At 37.3% G+C, this 20,426-nt stretch overlaps 1 protein-coding gene, 1 long non-coding RNA gene and 1 pseudogene across 24 annotated transcripts in view; 1 reads left to right on the top strand and 2 right to left on the bottom strand.

Annotated features, from left to right (window-relative positions):
* STK33 (serine/threonine kinase 33) overlaps window positions 1-20,426 on the top strand; it is a 401,742-nt gene that overhangs the window by 130,133 nt on the left and 251,183 nt on the right. For 2 of the 20 annotated variants that reach the window (XM_077113904.1, XM_077113905.1), the window contains exon 1: window positions 18,190-18,367. The exons of 15 other annotated variants lie outside the window; for them this stretch is intronic. The gene's annotated coding sequence lies outside the window, so the exon portion shown is untranslated. Of the gene's footprint in view, window positions 1-9,384; window positions 9,477-17,352; window positions 18,073-18,189; window positions 18,368-20,426 lie in introns of those variants that run through there. 3 more of the 20 variants (XM_077113901.1, XM_077113906.1, XM_077113903.1) reach the window with 3 other exon arrangements.
* LOC143644647 (uncharacterized) lies at window positions 1,978-18,079 on the bottom strand. 4 transcript variants are annotated; one of them, XR_013156805.1, is made up of 5 exons: window positions 18,031-18,078; window positions 14,175-14,383; window positions 10,188-10,223; window positions 3,045-3,289; window positions 1,978-2,232 (listed from the first exon to the last, which is right to left on the bottom strand). It is a non-coding gene; the product is annotated as an uncharacterized LOC143644647 (long non-coding RNA). The 4 variants fall into 4 exon arrangements; XR_013156804.1 differs by having other exon boundaries at window positions 17,992-18,077; XR_013156806.1 differs by lacking the exons at window positions 10,188-10,223; window positions 14,175-14,383 and having other exon boundaries at window positions 18,031-18,079.
* Window positions 11,103-11,756, bottom strand: LOC143643922 (keratinocyte-associated transmembrane protein 2 pseudogene; annotated as a pseudogene).

Below are 20,426 nucleotides of genomic sequence, written 5' to 3'. Positions count from 1 at the left end.
GGTTCGCTAGCCGAAGTGGCTTGGAAGAGTGCCAGCCGGCCCGGGGTCTGAACGCGGGGAGGGTCGCTAGCTGCCACAGCCCGGGAAAGTGCCCGTCCGAATTTCCTAGTCGGCCCGGGCCGCCAAGCTTGGCAGGAGGGCGCCAGCCGCAGCGACCTGCCCGGGAGAGTGCATGTTCCCGGGGAGTCACGGGTTTGGAAGGGCCCCCCCCGTCACCGTTCTCTGCGGCCTGGGGATTTCCGATCCAATTTTCTCAGTTGGTCTGGGGGGCCGCACGTGGTGTGGGCACCAGCCGCCGCGGTTTGAGGGGACCGCCTGTCCAATTCTCCCCGCCGGCCCGGGGAGGGGGAAGGGAGTGACTCCGGCCACTTGCTGCCCCGCCCGGTGAAGCCCGTGCCCCTCAGCGATCTAACCAGAGAAGGTTCTCTCAGCCAGCCATTCCAGGATGGGGTACGCTGTCTTTTTTATCTCTGTCGTGGCTTTGGGAGCTGTTCTGTATCGTTTCTACTCCCCTAGTAGCTGTCCTGGAGGAGAAACTAAGATCCGCGTGTCTTACTAAGCCGCCATCTTCCCCGGAAGTCTTATTAATTGCATCTTTGCCTTTATTCATATTTTTCTTCCTACTTTCTGGTATTTAATTGTTCTTTTCTACTTCCTAAAGGTGAATACTAGGTTAATTTCCTTTTCTTTTTTTTCCCTCTGTAAGCGTGCATTCAAACTGTAAGATTTCTTGTGAGTACTGCTCTCTGTGACCCATAGCTTTGTTATGAAATATTTTTTTGTTCATTGTTTTCCGGAGTGGTAGTAATTTCAATTTTATTTTCATTTAATCAAAATATTTGGAAAGCATTTCTAAATTAAAAATAGTTAACGTTTTCTTTTTTCTTGGGGGTGGTAATCTCTCATTTTTCAACATATGCAACTCATATTTTTCCATGACTATAAAGAAACAAAATTATTTTTTCCATCAAAGCACTCTCCTTCCCTTAAAAGTTGTGCTTTTACTTTAGGGTGCTTTTGCTTCCTTATTACCTATCAGGAGACTTACAAATGCTTTTGCTTCTACTTTCTCCCTGTGCCTGGTCTTTACTAATACCTAAATTTATGAGTTTTTAAATAGTTAAGTAATTTTTGTTTTAGACTATCATTAGGTCTTAATTCTTTAGTTATCACTCATAGTACTTACTCTCATTCCATTCCAAAGTACTGCATGATGCCTGCCTGCCTCATTCTCATCTCCATAGATGAAAAGGCTCTATTGCACCCTAAGAATCAGGCAAGGTATACCGTTAGAGCTCTCACATCCACCAGCTCACCTAGGACCAGGAACACCAGGATGTCCATATTTTGTCCAGCTTTGCCTATTTTCTTGGGGGCTCTACTTCTTTCCTATTACTGTTGTAGCATTACCACAAATTTAGTGGCTTATAAAACCCCAGTTATTATTTTACAGTTTGGGATGTCAGAAGTCTGAAATCAGTTTCAGTGGGTTGAAATCAAGATGTGGACCGATGTGTGTTCCTTCTGTAAGGGAAGAATGAAGAAATTCTTCTTAATTCATTTCCTTGTCTTTTCTAGCTTTTAGAGGCCACCTTCATTTCTTAACTAATGACCTCTTCCTTTATCTTTAAAGCCAGCAGTGGCTGATGAAGTCTTTCTTATACTGCATCATGCTAACACTCTTTTTTCTGTCATCACATCCCTTACTGCTGCCTTTGACCTTCTTACCTTCCTCTTTAAGGACGTTTTTGATTACTTTGGGCCCACCCAGGTGACTTAGGATAATTTCTCTATTTCAAGATTCTTAATCACATATACAAAGTCCCTTTTGCTGGTAACATGTTTACAGATTCTGGGGAATAGGATGTGGACAATCTTGGTGGGGTGTGTAGGGGCAACTTCCTTCTGTGTACCACAGCGGTCTGTGGATCTCTCAGGACCAAGCATTTTCTAGGAACCCTGTGTACTGATTTTTTTTTTTTTAATTAGAGAAGTTGTTTCTTTACAGAAAAATCATGCAGGAAATACAGAGTTTCTATAGACCTCTCGCTATTATTAACACCTTCCATTAGTATGATACATTTGTTACAACCAATGAAAGAATATTATAATACGCTATTAACTATAGTCCATGTTTTACATTACGGTTCACTTTTGTATTGTACAGTATTTCTTTTTCTTCTGATTCTTGTCCCGGGGCTTTTGCCACTGCTCCCCCAAATTTCCTTTGGCCTAGCAGGGAAAAAAACCTTGGCTTAGCTTTCTCTTTTTTTGAGAAAGCTAACCCAACAAGAACAGAGGTTCTATGCATATCCTCTAGGCTGTACCTGGTTTCTTCCCCACTCAGAGGAAATCTCTATTTTGGTTTTTATAATCAAATCCTTGATTTGTCTTTTGCCAGCTAGGCATATATTTCTAAACTCTATAGTTTAGTTTAATCTTTTTTATTTTTCCAATTTATGTATATAGAATCCTAAAGTATGTATTTTTTATGTCTGGGTTCTTTTTTTAAAATTTTTTTAATTTTTTATTAATTGAAAGAAATTACAAGAAAGAAACACAAACATTCCCAACACATACACTCAGCAATTCACAGTATCATCATGTAGTTGCATATTCATCATCATGATTATTCTTAGAACATTTGCATCGATTCAGAAAAAGAAATAAAAAGACAACAGAAAAATAAAACGAAAACAGAAAAAAAATTTTACATACCATACCCCTTACCCTCCCTTTCATTGATCACTAGCATTTCAAACTAAATTTATTTTAACATTTGTTCCCCCTATTATTTATTTTTATTCCATATGTTCTACTCATCTGTTGACAAGGTAGGTAAAAGGAGCATCAGACACAAGGTTTTCACAATCACACAGTCCCATTGTGAAAGCTATATCATTATATAATCCTCATCAAGAAGCATGGCTACTGGAACACAGCTCCACATTTTCAGGCAGTTCCCTCCAGCCTCTCCATTACATCTTGCTTAACAAGGTGATATCTACTTAATGAGTAAGAATAACCTCAGGATAACCTTTTACCTCTGTTTGGAATCTCTCAGCTGTTGACACTTTGTCTCATTTCACTCTTCCCCCTTTGGTCGAGAAGGTTTTCTCAATTCTTTGATGCTGGGTCTCAGCTCATTCTAGAGTTTTTCTCAATCCCTTGATGCTGAATCTCAGCTCATTCTGGGATTTCTGTCCCACGTTGCCGGGAAGATCCACACCCCTGGTAGTCATGTCCCACGTAGACAGGGGGAGGGTGTTGAGTTTGCTTGCTGTGTCGACTGGAGAGAGAAGCCACATCTGAGCAACAAAAGAGGTTCTCTTGGGGGTGACTCTTAGGCCTAATTTAAGTAGGCTTGACCTATCCCCTGTGGGGTTAAGTTTCATTTGTTGGGGGCTCAGCCTATAGCTTTGGTTGCCCACACTGCTTGTGAGAACATCAAGAATTCAACTTGGGGAAGTAGAGTTTTCCCCCGTTCTCACCATTCCCCGAAGGGGACTTTGCAAATACTTTTCCACTCACTGATCAAATCACTCTGGGATTCATCAGGGCATCACCTGGACAAACCAACAAAATCTCATGTCCTATACAAAGTTCCATGTACTTAAGGTGTTCAACCAACTATCTACATAAGTTATATTAGGAGGTGCACTAGTCAAAGTATAAATTTGTACCAAATAAACATTTTTTGCTTTAGTCTCACACAGAAGTTGAAATTTTAAAATATTAATTACCATCTATTTTCAGCACACTGCAGTAATGACATTCTTTTCTTCTTCCTCATGCAAAAACATTTTTTTAATTTGTACATTTAGTAACTATCATTATACACTCTAGGCATTCCTAGATTATACCATCTCAATCTTTATCGTCTGTCTTTCTTTGTGATTTCATTTATGCCCCAGCCCTCCTCCCTCTATCATTCTCATATGCAGCTTCATTCAATGTTTTAACATGATTGTATTACAGTGAGGTAATATTGTGCTGTCCATTTCTGAGTTTTTATATTCAGTCCTGTTGCACAATCTGCATCCCTTCAGTTCCAATTACCCAATATCTTACCGTATTTCTATCTCCTGATGGTCTCCTGTTACCAAGGAAATATTCCAAATTTATTCACTAATGTCAGTTCATATCAGTGAGATCAGACAGTATTTGTCCTTTTGTTTCTGGCTAATCACACTCAGCATAATGTCCTTAAGGTCCATTCATGTTGTTACATACTCCATAACTTTATTCTGTCTTACAGCTGCACAATATTCCATCTTATGTATATGCCACAGTTTGTTTAGTCAACTCTCTGGTGATGGACATTTTGGCTGTTTCCATCTCTTGGTAATTGTTAATAATGCTGCTATAAACATTGGTGTGTAAATGTCCATTTGTGTCCTTGTCCTTGTGTCCTTTGAGTAGAGACAGCATATAGATGGATCCTGTTTTTTAATCTGTTTTGCCAGATTATGTCTTTTGATTGGAGAGTTTAATCCATTAACATTCAGTGTTATTACTGCATGGGTAGTACTTTCTTCTACTATTTAGCTTTCTGGATTTTATATGTCATATCTAATTTTCCTTCTTTTTACCTTTACTCATAGTCTTCCTTTCTACACTCTTCTCCACACCTCTCTCTTCTGTCTTTGTATCTGTCTCTAGTGTTCCCTTTGGTATTTCTTGCAGAGCTGGTCTCTTGGTCACAAATTCTCTCAGTGATTTTTTGTCTGAAAATGTTTTAATTTCTTCCACATTTTCGAAGGATAATTTTGCTGGATATAGAATTCTTGGTTGGCAGTTTTTCTCTTTTAATAATTTAAATATATTATCCCACTATCTTCTCGCCTCCATGGTTTCTGCTGAGAGATCTGCCCATAGTCTTATTGGGCTTCCCTTGTAAGTGATGGATTGCTTTTCTCTGGCTGCTTTCAAGATCCTCTCTTTCTCTTTGACCTCTGACATTCTGATTAGTAAATGTCTTGGAGTATGTCTATTTGGATCTATTCTCTTCGGGGTACACTGCATGTCTTGGATCTGTAATTTTAAGTCTTTCATAAGAGTTGGGAAATTTTCAGTGATAATTTCCTCCATTAGTTTTTCTCCTACTTATTCCTTCTCTTCTCCTTGTGGGACACCCACAACAAGTATATTCTTGCACTTCATATTGTCTTTCAATTCCCTGAGCCCCTGCTCATATTTTTCCATTTTTCCCTATATTTTCTTTTTCTTGCCGAATTTCAGATGTTCCATCCTCCAGTTCACTAATCCTATGTTCTGCCTCTTGAAATCTACCATTGTAGGTTTCCATTGTTTTTTTCATCTCTTCTACCTTGCCTTTCATTCCCATAAGTTCTGTGATTTGTTTTTTCAGACTTTGAATTTCTTCTTTTTGTTCATTCCTTCCTTTCTTTATATCCTCCGTCAATTCGTTGATTTGTCTTTTGATGAGGTTTTCCATGTCTGTTCGTATATTCTGAATAATTGTTTCAGCTCCTGTATGTCATTTGAATTGTTGGTTTGTTCCTTTGACTGGTTCAATTTTCCTAGTGTGATTTGTTATTTTTTGCTGGTGTCTAGGCATTTAATTACCTTTATTAGTTTATTCTGGAGTTTGCTTTCACTTCTTTTATCTAGGGTTTTCTTGCTGGATGAATTTGTTGTCTATCTGTTCTTTGCCATTCAGTTCAGCTTTATCTGGACCTCTAGCTTAAGTTTTGCTTAACAGAGAATTTTTCAGTTCTTATTTTCTTGTTTCTTGCCCCGCTTGTATGGTAGACCCTTAGGAGGGTCTACTAGTTGGATTTTAGACCCCAGGTGGATTTTCCCAGACCAAAGTGGCCTCCTATTAGGAGGAAAGAGTCACCTGCGTTGGTTTTCCCTGAGGGTGAGACTCAGCACATTGAAAGACTTTCCTGTGAAGTCTCTGGACTTTGTTTTTCTTATCCTGCCTAGTATGTGGTGCTTGTCTGCCTCCAGGTCCCACCAGCATAAGATGATGCTGTACCTTTAACTTTGGCAGATGCTCCCTGCTTGGGGAGTGGTGGAGACAGAGGAGAGGTTGTAGGCTGGTTTTAATGCCTTCAAATTACCAAGCCCTGGTGTCTGAATTCCCTGAGGGAGGGATTCCACCTGAGTTGGGCTTCACCCCTCCCCTGGGGAAGGCACAGGCTCCAGACAAGCCCCCCAAAGAGCTCACTCCTGCCTATGCCTGGGGCAGTTGCAGCCTTTGGATATAGCAGAAGTCCTTCTGCTATGTCCAAAGGCAGTCAAGCCTTTGTAGAAACACAGCCACAAAAACCTCTGTTTCCTTCTTTTTTTTTCCTTTTTCCATCAGCCCTGTCCCCTTGGCACCGGGGCAAAAATGAGCAACCTCCATTTTGACCAGGTTCATCTAAGCTTGGGGCCTATTTTTGGTAGTCAGAATTTGTTAATTAATTCTGGTGTTTGATTGTGCTCAGTCCCTGCTGCTGGTAAAGTCCCTTTCCTTTCCCCTCTGGGAAGCAGCCTGTTGGGGAGGGGTACTGGCCGCTGCAGCTTTGGGAACTCACAGTTCTGGGGGGGCTCGCAGCCAGTCCAGCTGGTCCGGATTGGGGTATGCTGTGTGTCTGGTCACTGACGTGGCCCCAGGAGCTGTTCTGTACTGTTTCTGGTTATTTAGTAGTTGTTCTGGAGGATGAACTAAAACGCGCACATTGTTAAGCTGCCATCTTGACCCGGAAGTCCTTTTTTTCTTTTTTTTTTTTTAAATTAAGCAAAAAAAGGGAATATATTGGTTCACATAACTGAAAAGTCCAGGAGATATCCTAGCTTCAGGCATGATGGATCCAGGGAAACACATGATGGCATCAGGAATGCAAAAATCTCTACATCCTTTGGCTTTTTCCTTTGTACTGGCTTATTCTCTCACTGGCTCACTCCATGTGATATGTCCTATTTGTTCTAGCTTTTCATGCTACAAAGTTTAGTACTGGTAACAAAGAGAGCTTCTTCTCCACAGTTCAGTAAATTTGTAGGGTTGAATATCACTGGACCAACTTGGATTACATGACCATTCCTTAATCAGTTGCTATGGTTAAAGAGATGAACAGTTCTGAATGATCAGGTCTGAATTACATATCCCTCCATCTAAACCACATGGACTGAAACTTGGGAAAGATGGTTCCAAGAAATACCAAGGAGTTGTTGCAAGCACATGGAATAATGGATGCCAGACTATCAAAAAACAAGTGATGTCTGTGATGAGACCAAATATTGAAAAACTTTATTCTTTGCTCATGAAGTTGAATAGTAATAACTGGCATAATGTCTTCCTTGATAATAAATAAAAGTATTGTGTAGACACCAGGAGGGATAAATAAGTTTGTCCTGTCCTCAGGAAGCCTGTAATCCATACTTTGAATGATAATACAGTAGAGTTTAAATATAAGCAAACTTACTGGTCACAAGTGTAACAGCTCAACTCTCTTGCTGATGTGAAGCAGGACAACTAGCCCCCACTGGTAAATAGTTTTGTGAAGTTATTTGAGTCAAGAGCAGATTTTAAGTTCAGTGGAAAACCATTCTTGGGTTCCAGTCTTTTGTTAACTTGAACTGGTAATTTCTTTGAGTACTGGTGAATCAGACTCATCTCTCTATTATTGCAGAAAAGAGGACTCAGCAGTGTTTTGAATCTGTACTCTTTCCAGATCCAGTAGAAAAGGGCCCAGGTGCTTCAAATGATCAAATACATATAACCATAGAAGTCTACTCTGTACTTAAAAAAAAAATAGCTGCTGGTCAAGAAGTGTACAGTTTGGCTCATCCTGCTGTGAACATTAAGTCCTGATGGATGAGGTGTGGGTTGCCTCTGTTCAAAATCTTTGGTGGGCTTAGGCACAAAATAGGCTGGTTGTATTCTTTTTAAGAGCAGCCAGTCTGATTTGCAGCAACACATCAAAAAGGTAGGTAAGGGCTAAGTTATGTAAATAGGAAAGCAGGGTAACTTCTGCAGGACTAACGAAACAAATTAGGAAGATAAGACCTCAAAGAATAGGCAGATTAATAATGAAGACCTGAAAATTAGCTCTTATTCTAGGTATTCCAAGGTTTATCCATAGAGCTGACTGTGGATATAAACTTTCTGATCTTAATAGGCCAGTCAGTTACAGCATCTTTCAATTTATTTCTCATCTGCCTAGTACTTTCAGCTTAGGAGAAGGCCACATGCTCAATCCAGAGCTGAGGTGAAGCTCAATAGTCTTTGTTACATCTGGAAGCAGTAGGATTGGAGGAGCTAGTTTTGTCAAGGATGGCCCTATTTTCTTTGGTAATTATGTTTTTGTCTTCTGTAACTCAGCCCATCTCAGAATCCTCTTACAAGGAAGTCAAGGCCTCACATTGGTGAGGTCCATTGAATGGTGCTTGTTCTAGTTTGCTAGCTGCTGGAAAGCAATATACCAGAAAGAGAATGGCTTTTAAAAAGGGAAATTTATTAAGTTGCTAGTTTATAGTTCTAAGTCCATGAAAATGTCCAATATTAAAGCAAGGCTATAGAAACGTCTAATCTAAAGCATCCAGGGGAAGATACCTTGGTTCCAGAAGGCTGATGATGTTCAAGATTTCTCTCTCAACTAGAAAGGCACACAGTGAACATGGCACTGTCTGCCTGCTTTCTCTCCAGGCTTCCTGTTTCATGAAGCTCCCCCAAGGGCATTTTCCTTCTTCATCTCCAAAGGTCTCCGGTTGTGTGGCCTCTTGTGACTCTGAGGCTTCTGTTATTTCTCTAGGCTTTGTCATTTCTGGCATCTCTCCAAAATGTTCCCCCTTTTAAAGACTCTAGTAATCTGATCAAGACCCACGTGGAATGGGTGGAGTCACATCTCCCTCTAATCAAAGTTTAATACCCATAATTGGGCCTGTCCCATTTCTGTGGATATAATCTAATCAAGTTTCCAACCTGCAGTGCCTGTACTAGAATTTCATACAAATTAACATATAGTATGTCCTCTTGTCTTCTCAAAATATGTAAACGTGTTTGACTTTATAAGAAATAGCCCAACTATCTTCCAACTTTACATTTCCACCATCAATTTGAGAGTTCCGGTTGTTCCATATCCTTGGTAACAGTGAGTATTGTCGGTCTTTCAAATTTTACCCATTCTCGTGGGTGTATCAGGCTATTTTACTGTGTTTTTAATTAGTATTTCCCTTGTAACTAATGATATTGAGCACATTTTCTCTTTGCCATTTATTTTTTATTTTTTTTCCATCCCTTTGTATGACATGGTTGAGTTTCTTTGCTATTTATTTTTTTAAATTTTAAATGATACAATTTCATATGATGAAAGAATTAATTGCAGTACAATAGTTGAGGTGTATTTCGATTGTGCTTCCCTTCCTTATTAGGACAGTAACATATCTGCCTGAGAGAAATGTTGGGCTGCCATGTTTCTTCTATCCCTATACAAAGTGCTTGCTACTAATTCACCCTGAGCTTTGTGAGTAGGTGTTTAAACTATAGCAAGGGTTATGTTCTCTAAAATGTTGTACAGTGACCTTGAAAGTCAACTATGGTTCAGATCACATATTTACATATTGATCAATTATTTGTGATTGAAGGATAAGCTAAAATGACATGCAGTAAATAATTTCCAGTTACTGTAAATAAAAAGGTCAGTGTACACATATATCTTTTATATATACAAACAATTTCATTCAGGTACAATTTTAATTTGAAAGACCTAGAAATGGTATTATTTAAGTGAATAATGGCCTCTAAGATTTATTCAAACTTATTATAAAATAATAACACGAACAAGTTTCATATAATTTTAAACTTTGCCCCTTACTTGAAAGCTTGGCGAAACCTGTGCTACAAGTGTTGCTACCTAAAAGCAACTGTATGTATATTTAATATTTCACCACAATTTCTGCCTTTAAATTTAATTCAATTTTTCAAATCAAAACTATGGTATCTCCAGCATTTCACTGACATCCACTGCATATTTCAAAATCTCTATTGCTAGAATTTCTAAGCACATTTCAAGTGTTATCTAAAACTGTGGTCAGTTTGAACAATATCATTATCTTAAATTATTTTAAATTACCCAAAATATCCAAAGTAGCTTTCCTGAGAGAAGAAAAAAATATTACTTAAAGGCAAAGCATTAACAGGTGGTGTGACAGTGGCTCAGTGGCAAAATTCTCACCTGCCATGCCAGAGACCTGGCTTTGATTCCCAGTACCTGCCCGTGCAAAAGAAAAAAAAAAAAAGCAAAGCATTATCAGATATATCCTTGTATATTACAGTTTGGGAGCACAATTGGGAGCACAAAGAAATGTGCACTCAAAACATACCATACCAGGGCGGGCTGCGGTGGCTCAGCGGGCAAAGTGCTTGCCTGCTATGCCGGAGGACCTCGGTTCGATTCCCGGCCCCAGCCCATGTAACAAAAAAAACGGAAAAACAAAATACAATAAAACAAGAAAATGTTTAAAGATGTTTCCCTTTCTTCCTTCCTTCCTTCCTTCTATCCTTCCTTCCTTCTCTCTGTCTTTCCTTAAAAAAAAAAAAAAAACAAAAAAAACAAAAAAAAAAACATACCATACCAGACATTTTCTAATTCAGTTACAAGTTTGGGATCTTTTATAAGTAGCATTAAGGGGTATGAGATGTATGAGTTTTTTCTTTTTTCTCTTTCTAGAGTGATGTTCTAGATGTTCTAAAAATTATCATAGTGATGAATACACAACTATGTGATGATATTGTGAGCCATTGATTGTACACCATGTATGGACTGTATGTATGTGAAGATTTGCCAATAAAAATATTTTAATAAGTAGCATTATTAATACTTACAGAAGAAGTATGATAAAGAAATCTAAAATAATAAAAACGAACAATAAATATAATGCTTAGCTCCACATTTTGGATACCGAATTGAATTCAGTTCTAAAAGTGTAGATAAAAAATTATATACTTCTTGTTATGTGATATTTACTTTCTAAAACACCAAGGCAAAATAGAGACCCACCTTTCATTGTAGTTCCAATTGCCTATGGCAAACACCTGCACAATATATAAAAAGTCAAGCAAATAAAATAATATAATAAGTAAACTCAAATCACAATGCTTTAAAAATATAATCATTGGTAATCTTCAAAGAAGGCATTGCCTCATTAACATTCTTGTCTAGATGATGATATTCCACTGATTTGGAACAAAGACCATTGTGCCATTTCCTGTTTTGAACCAAAAGGAAAATCTTCCCTTTTTTGCAATATGTGATGTAAACAACAGCAGTACAATAAACAAAAATAATAAGATAAAAAAAGAAATAGCTGTCTTTCTCTTCCATATTTGAGGATGGGGTCTTAATAGAGTTCACTGACTCTTTCCATGTAACTGTGGTTTTCTTCCAAGGCCTCATCAGACTCATCATTCCTGGTGCTGGTGGTCCAGTCATGGTCTGGTTCTCTGTTATCTCTATTGTCCAGAGTGTTTTTGGCTGTGGATGGACAGCTATTCAGTGAGGAGAGCCTCCTCACATAAGCTAGGGCCTTCATTGTTGTCAACTTCCTCTTAGGACAGAGAAGCAGTAGGGTAGGGATGAGGGGCCAGCGATGCTCCACCTCTTCTCTGTGCTAGTTGTAGGAGGGAGAGTGGTACTGATCTGGGAATTAGAAGGTTTGGTTTGATCTTCCTGTAATAAACCTTTAATATTTGGAGTAGAAACATCTGGAATGAGTACAGTTTTGCTCTGTGAATCAGCCTGTGATAGAATTCAAATCTTATAGTGCGTCCCAAGTACATCTTTGCACCTGCTGTCCTCCCTGCTGGAAAAGCTGTTCCCATGCTTTTCAACTCTCAGCATGCGAAATCCCACTCATTCTTTTAAGGATACCTCCAATATCACGCTGTTCATTTCTGTAACTCCAATGCCACTGGACAATGTGGCAGATACAAGCAAGATATTGTATCTTGTATTGTAGCCCCAGCTGATATTGAGCATATTTCCATATTCTTATTGGCCATTTATATATCTTCTTTAAATATTTTTTTGAATATTGACTTTGTGCCCAGTAATCTTGCTATACTTACTTAAAGATCAATAATTTGTCTTTGCTTTTTTTTGTTTTTTGATATTCTATATAAAAATCATCTCTGGTGAACAATGATAGTATTTTGTTGTTTTTAATGGTAGTATTTTATTGCCCTTTTCACATATTGTACCTTTTCTTTCTTGTAGCCTTATTTAGGATCTTCCTTGTGATATTGAATACAGATGATAGTGAACTTCTCTGTCTTTTATCTTGTCTCAAATGGAAAGCTTTCAACTTCATGATTAAGTATAACATTTTCTATAGGCTCTGTGTAGATGCAGTTTATCAGATTAATGAAGTTCGCCTCTATTCTCAGTTTGGTAAGCTTTTTTTTTTTTTTAAACCTTGACTGGATACTGATTTTTTCAACTTTTTTTTGTGTTTCTATTGAAATTATTGCTTTATATTCTTCTTCATTCTTTTAATGTGGCCAGTTACATTGATATTTGAAATATTAAACCAACCTTTCATTCCTAGTGTAAATTCAGCATGGCCATGATGTATTATCCTTTTTATATATATTCCTAGATTGAATTTGTTAATGTTTTGTTTCAAATTTTTGCATCATCTTTCATAACTGAGATTGGTCACTTATTTTCCTTTCTTACAATAAGTTTCAAGTGATTCTTATCAAGAATTTACCAATCTGCTAAAACAAGTTAATGTGTGTCTTCCTTTTTTCTATTCTATTCAGGGGTTTGTCTAAATTGACATTATTACTTTCTTAAATGTTTTCTTGAATTCACTAATGAAACAATTTGTGTCTGATGTGTTTTTTTGGGTGGAGGGGGGAGTTTTAAATTATAGATTGAATTTCTAAAAAATTATAAGACTAGTCAGATTTTCTATACCTGTAGCAGCTTTGATAAGCTATATTATTATATATTATTCTAGAAAGTTTCCTTTTCCATCTGAATTTTCAAATTAATTTACTAGAAGCCTCTTTTTGTAATATTCTTTTACTGGTCTTTTTTATGGTGGACAAATTTATATTTGGAATTAGCCAGTTAAACTCAGTTTAGATGTCCCCAGTTTTGTTCACAAACATCCAAGACATCCAAAGGATCATAGTCAAGAGCCATAGAACATATATGCCTTCTCTTTACCAGGTCTGATCAAGGTATTGACCTTGGCCCTGTCAGTACCATAGAGCTTCTTCAGAGCCTGTTTGATCTGGTGCCTCTTGGCCTTGATATCCACAGTGAACACAACAGTGTTGTCTTTGATTTTCTTCACGGCAAACTCAGTGCTCAGCAGGAACTTGGGTGATGGCAGTGGTCCTGGGGGGATTTGTCTTAGGATATTGGGGCTACCTTCAGAGATGTAACATCTTGGGCTGTGGGAAGGTTTGTGATGTGTGGATCTTCCCTTTTATTTTTTTTTGTGGCTGTGGACACCATTCAGTACTGCCTTCTTGGTTTCAAAGCTTTTCTTTGCCTTCAGTTTTGTGAGGCGTAGGGGCTTCCTTTTTTGCTGTCTGCTCCATCTTTCCTTTTAATAGTTTTTCAGTGTCTATAGAAGCTATAGATATGGCCTCTTTTTCATTTGTGATACTAGTTATTTGTTTGGTTCTTTGTTTTTTTCTTTATCAGTCTTGTCCCTTTCTACAAAATTTTCCTTTCTTTGATAGTTATTTAAAATCTGTATTTGATAACTTTTATGTCTGGAGCCTTGGTGGGTAAGTTTATATTGTTAGTTTTATTCTTTTTCTCTTGTCTATTTAAGTGCCTGTTTATTAAAAATTTAAATTGTGTACAGGCTTTACATTTGCAGACATGATTGTAAAAATAATCTGAGGTCCAGGATAATGTTATCTTCCTCCAGGAAAGTATTGTATTTGTTTCTGTTAGTATCTCAGGAATGGCCAGTCCAGAATCATGTCAGTACAATTTTAGGGACTGTGAGGATTTGATACTTGTATACTACTGTAGCTTGCAAGTCCTCCACAGTTGTACCTCAAAGCTATGAGGCTTCCTGAAGAACTCATCCTTGGTGAGCTTTAAACTCCAGTGCTTATCCTCCTAATCCCATGAGGGTATCAGAAACATCCTACTCAGCCTATAGTGTTTCTTCAGGAATTGGCCAACACTCACCTCCCTGGATTGCCATTATTTTCCCTCCATTGTAGGGTTAATATTAGGTAGAATTGACTGTTTTGAGATGAAAGAAGAGTCAGATATAGGGTGGACAGAAGTGAAGCCACAGGGTTCTTGATTTCCCTGATGAGCAGAAGCTGTAGAGCAGTTAACCCCATTGGCTCTCCATGATGGCTAAAGATTTCTTCCTCACCTTGGTAAGTAGTCTTGGGTGAGTGGCAAAAGATAGTAATAGTGTACATTAGCAACTTGTATGTATCATTACTCATAAGGCTACTGCTTTAAAATTAAAGGATCATCTATCATTTAAAAATGAAGGAATATGTATATATATGTATATGTATGATGTGAATTTCAATCATTTGTATAATTTCATTTTTTTTCTCCAATTTGGGCTAAAATAACAGGTCTGTGATAAATCTGATATGAAAAGTAACTCAGTTCTAAATGTGGGGATCCTGAATATACTAAATATCCTGAGAAATTTTAAGACACAGTAGGAGTAAAAAATAGTGAAATAGGTGGTGCTATATCTGAGGCAGTCCAGGATCAAAATTTGTAGATGTGTGATTACTGCTGGTCCCATAGAAGACTATTGTGAAAATCATCAGCATATTTTATCTATGAGCATCATCTATTTAAAAAAGAAGATCTATACTTTAATCTGGAACTTTATTTGCAGTAATAGTGGTACAAAAGGAATCTTGTGAACATATAATTCTTTATAAGCGGCTTGCTTTGATCATTTTGTAGAATTTCTATTTTTTTATCTTAGAGTTATTGATATATTCATTTATTTTGAGGGCATTATTTAAAATATTATTTTGCAATCATTTGAAGTTATGGGATATTGAAACACATTTATTATTAGCTGCAGGACCAACTAGAAAGTGCTTGATGAATAATATGTTTATTTTAGTTCCATCCCTAATTTGTTTGGGTTTATTTTCAGGCCCAAAGATTTTGTTTGAAGTGTTCATTTTATTGAAAATTTGGAAAAGAAACATTACTACACACATATAAAATTATAGGATGGAAGTCAGCTATAGTTACAAAGAAGGTTTTCATCTTAAAATGTCTTTTTCTATATATTTTCCAAGAAAATATGAGATTTAGTAACTGAACCCTTATCCTTTAATGTAGTTCTGAACAGATTAAGGCATTTAATGTCTGAAATATGCTGTAGTGACTGGATTTTAGAGTTTATTGGGACCTTAAAATCCATTCTTCACATTTTCTAACTTCCCGTGGAGTTTCTTTCCTGTTCCCTTGGGCTAAAAATGATTTCCCAAGTCATAAGTAAGATTTTTACTTAAGTGCCCTGTTGAGACATTTTATTTCTATCTTCAAAGATATAGTAACTATTGGTTGTCAATTAAACATGATTAAGCCAAAGTTTTTGGATTGAAAAATTAGAGCTTTTTTTTTTTTATTTTAACATTTGTTCCCCCTATTATTTATTTTTATTCCATATGTTCTACTCATCTGTTGGCAAGGTAGATAAAAGGAGCATCAGACACAAGGTTTTCACAATTACACAGTCACATTGTGAAAGCCATATCATTATGCAGTCTGGAAACATGGCTACTGGAACACAGCTCCACATTTTCAGACAGTTCCCTCTAACCTCTCCACTACATCTCGAATAACATGAAAAATCAGAGCTTTTTGATTACCCAAGATGGAAAATCTTGCTCTTTCTGTCTTGCATTTTATACCTTTGTTTTCTGCTTCACAACTGACATTAACTGTGTATATGTCATATGATTTCCTTTCAGATATAAATCTCCTTGAGGTCAAGGATCTTACTATTTTGTTTCCTCCATAGGGCCCATAGTTCCTTACACATAATAGGAGTTTGACAACTATTAATAAATAAATTATTGAATAAAATGATAAAACTGCCATTGTGATAATAGTGAAGCTATTTAAGTGGTAGCCGTACACTTTTACCATGCTCAAATTTTTTGGATTATATGGAATATCCCGTTTGAGCAAAATTATTTTCTGCATACAATCTAAATATAGTACAGAATGATACAGTAAATAGTAGGCTAGATTTTGAGAAGATTATTTATCTAGGGATCTCAAAATCTTTAGATATTTGACAGTTCTTTCACCATCTGTTTATGAGAAGATCAATGAGCAGGAATTTATCTGTTTCAAAGCAGATGAAATATGTGTATGTGAAATAATGCCACCTCCCCTTTTGCCTCTCCAAAGCATTTAAAGGCAATTTTGGCCATGTTTTGATAATGCCAGATAGTGTTGTAGAAGTGAGGAAATCATGTACTAGATTCAGGGTAGAGCTGGGAAATGAGAGCACTTGGGCTCCTTGGGAATCTGAATGGAGGCAGAGGTAGATATTTTGGACAGTGAGTGGAATTTAGTGATGGGGCACTGAGAACACTATGGGGTTGAGTCTTCTGTCATGTGGATATTGACTGCTGATCCTAGAAGAATAAGAATTAGAAACATGCTATTTAACCAGTAGATCAGGTAACAACACCCAATTTATGTCTAAACCTTTTTGGCAAGTATCTACTATTTCTTGATGTGTCAAATATTTTAGCAGCTTGTAGTCTACCCTGGCTGGGAAAATAGTGGTAAAAAAAAGACCAGTTATGATCCATTCTTAATTTCTATTTGTCGAATTTTCATTTGTGACCTCATAGTCATATGTATTGGATCCTGGATGTCCCAGTCAAGTTAATTCACTTGTTCTGTGTTCCCACAGTATCGACCTTTATTTAGCATTGTAGTCATTCTCCCTTGTGTTAAAGTTAGTTGTTCATGTGTCCAGATTGGTATTTTTCAAACTTTTGTTCATGGAACCTATATGGTCTGATACTCAATATGAATACTGATGTATGGGTCCACAAGCAGTAGCTGTTTTTTCTTGAGAGTAGAGGAGAAAAGTACCTCTCTACCCTTTCCCCCCTTTTATCTTTTTTATGTCTGGTTAAAATAGCCCATTGCAATTATTTTGTTTGTTACTGTGAAGAAGAGATAAAACATGTGAATGGGGAAATTTTTCCTTTTTTTAATTATTTTTGGCCACTGGGAACTGGAGGAATATAGTTTAAAAGCCTCTTGCAAAACAATCTCTTATGTAATTCTGTTCATTTGAAGTTTCATAATTGCTAAATAAAAAAGAGGGTCCAACCAACACAGTAGTCTTGTTCAAGTTCAGAAAAAGCATTAGAAAAGAAATGGACCTTAGGCTCCTTTACCCCATGGGCAAGAAGATTTCTAACAATTCAGATATGGAAGAATGAGGCTTAGAAGGCGGAATAATCAGGGTTATTCAATATGGAAGACCCAGAATGGGAGAAGTTAAGTCACAGCTGTTACTCTTGCCTCTCTTTCCGGTGTAGCTGGCCTAGGCGCCGGCATCGCCTCTGTGACGCTTCAACAACAAGGCCTCTCCAGCTTAAGAGCTGCGGTAGACGAGGACCTAACCCACATTGAAAGCTCCATCACCCACCTCGAAAAATCCCTTACGTCCCTATCAGAAGTCGTTCTCCAAAACAGGAGAGGCTTAGACCTGCTTTTCCTCAAGCAAGGAGGGCTCTGTGCCGCCTTAGGCGAGGAATGTTGTTTCTACCACTGATCATTCAGGCATAATTAAGGAGTCCATGACCAAACTCAGGGAAGGACTTGCAATCTGCAGGCGTGAGCGGGACACCCAAGAGACCTGGTACCAACAATTATTCTACAAATCCCCATGGCTAACCACCTAATCTCTTCTATTCTGGGACCCCTTTTCATCATCCTTCTCCTAATATCTATAGGCCCATGTATAATTAAGCACCTCCTAGCTTTCGTTAAAGCACGAGTTAATGCTCTCCACCTTACAGTCACGAAGAACCGACTCAGGAGACAACCTTCAGGGGTGAGTGGAAGGCGTCTGCTTTATTGAGGAAGCGCACAGGCTTATATAGGCCGGGAGCGTGCAGGGACACGTGTCGGGCTGGGATTGGTCACCGTTGTTGCTAGGGCGGAGGGCAGATTTAAGGTTAGCGCTTTTCGCATGAACCACCACCAGTTCCAGGAAGAAGGTCGCGGGTTAGGCCATTTTGTGTTGCCTTGCATCAACCACGGCAGCCATGTTGGCAAGGGCAAGAAATTATGACATCTCCATCGGTTAAGAAGAGTTTTTCTCTCCAAGGAAGAAAGAACAATAAGTTGTAATGGAATTTATTAAAAAGCTGGCCAAAGACATAGACCCCCTGGTCTGGGGAAAAATTTAGGGTTATTAGATTAAAGATGGGGATTATGCTTTCTTTATTACTATAGCTTCTAGAGCAAGGATAGGGAATTAAATTCTCTCTTATTTTTTTTTTAAGTTTTAAAAACATAAATAATACATGAATACTTTCTCATTGTAAAAATTTATAAATAATAAGTGACAGAGTAAAAAAAAAGATGAAATTCTTCTTTCATGTGCTCCCTGACCCCAAATCCATTCCCCCCTCTCTAGAAGTAATCATTATTAGTGATTTGACAAGAATTCTTTCTGGTCATAGTAATTGTTTCATGGAGGTATCAAAACCCAATTTTATCCAGTCAGAATGAATCTGGAGATTTGTGGGACCACTAATTTCTTCTGTTACTGATTTCTAATTTTATTCCATTATGGCTGAAGAACATACTTTGTATGATTTTAGTCCTTTTAAACTTATCACAGCTTGTTTTATGCCCTAATATATGGTCTATCCTAGAGAATGTTCCATCTACACATGAAAAGAATATGTGTTCTGCTGTTTTTGGGTAGAATATTCTATAGATGTCTGTTAGGTCTAGTTAGTTTATAGTATTGTTCAAATTTTTTATTTCATTAATCATCTTCTGGCTATTGATCATTGAAAGTGAGGCATTGAAATCTCCAACTATTACTATTGAATGGTCTAAGTGTATCTTCAGTTCTGTCTGTTTTTGTTTCATATATTTGTTGGCTCTGTCTTTAGGTACATATGTGTTTATAATTCTGATATCTTCCTGATAGACTGTCCCTTTTATTTTTATAAAATGTCCTTCTTTGTCATTAGTAAAAAATTTTTTTGTATTAGGGTCTATTTTGTCTGATATTAGTACAGACCATTACTAATTCCAGAGCTCTTTAATTACTGTCTGCATGGTATATCTTCTTCCATTATTTTACTTCAGCCCAATTGTGTCTAAGAATCTAAAGTGTGTCTCTTGTGGATAGCATATAGTTGGATCATGATTTTTTAAAATCCATTCTACCAATGTCTGCCTTTTAACTGCAATGCTTAATCTGCTTATATTTAATATAGTTGCTGAAAGGTAGGAGTTATGCTGTTTGGCTACTTGTTTTCTATATTCTTATGTCTTTTTTATTCCTCTATTCCTTGTTTTGTGCTAAATAGAAATTTTCTAATGCACCATTTTAATTCCCTTATTTCTTTTTCTGTACATTTTTACATTATTAAGTGGTTTCTCTAGGGGGCTATAATTAGCGCTTTAATTCATAACAATCTAGTTTGGATTAGTATCAACTTAATTTCAAGGTTATTAAAAAATTTATTTTGTATAGCTCTGACTCCCCCTGCCTTATGCTGGTATCATTACAAATTACATTTTTATATACTGTTCTCCCATCAAAATAGATTTATAATTATTGTTTTATACAGTTGTCTTTTAAACCAGACAGGAGAAATAGAAATTACAAGCAAAAATACATTTATATTGTCTTTTGTTTTATCTTTGTAGTTACCTGTACTTCTGCTTTTTTCATTAATGTAGGTTCAAATTACTATCTAGTATCCTTTCATTACATCCTGAAGGAGTCTCTTCAGAATTTCTTGGAGGGCAAGTTTGTCAGTGCTGAATTCTCTTAAAATCTCTTTATCTGGAAATATCTTAGCTTCTCCTTTATTTATTTATTTATTTTACAGGGGCAGGCACTGGGAATCAAACCCGGGTCCTCTGGCATGGCAGGCAAGCATTCTTATCTGCTGAGCTACTGTGGCCTGCCCTTTCCTTCATTTTTGAAGGTAGTTTGCTTAATATAGAATTCTTGGTTGGCAAGGTTTTTCTCCCAGTAGTTTGACTGTACCATCCCATTGCCATGTGGCCTTCAGAGTTACAATGAAAAAATCAGCTGTTAATCTTACTTGGGAATTCCTTATATATGATGAGTTGTTTCTCCCTTGCTGCTTTCAACATTATTACTTTGTCCTTGTCTTTTCACAGTTACATTATGATGTGTCTAGATATACCTCT

This window comes from Tamandua tetradactyla, chromosome 8 (genome assembly GCF_023851605.1).
Source record: "Tamandua tetradactyla isolate mTamTet1 chromosome 8, mTamTet1.pri, whole genome shotgun sequence".
NCBI lineage: Eukaryota > Metazoa > Chordata > Mammalia > Pilosa > Myrmecophagidae > Tamandua > Tamandua tetradactyla.
Note: the sequence above shows the minus strand (reverse complement) of the source record. Positions and strands in the feature narration are given on the sequence as shown.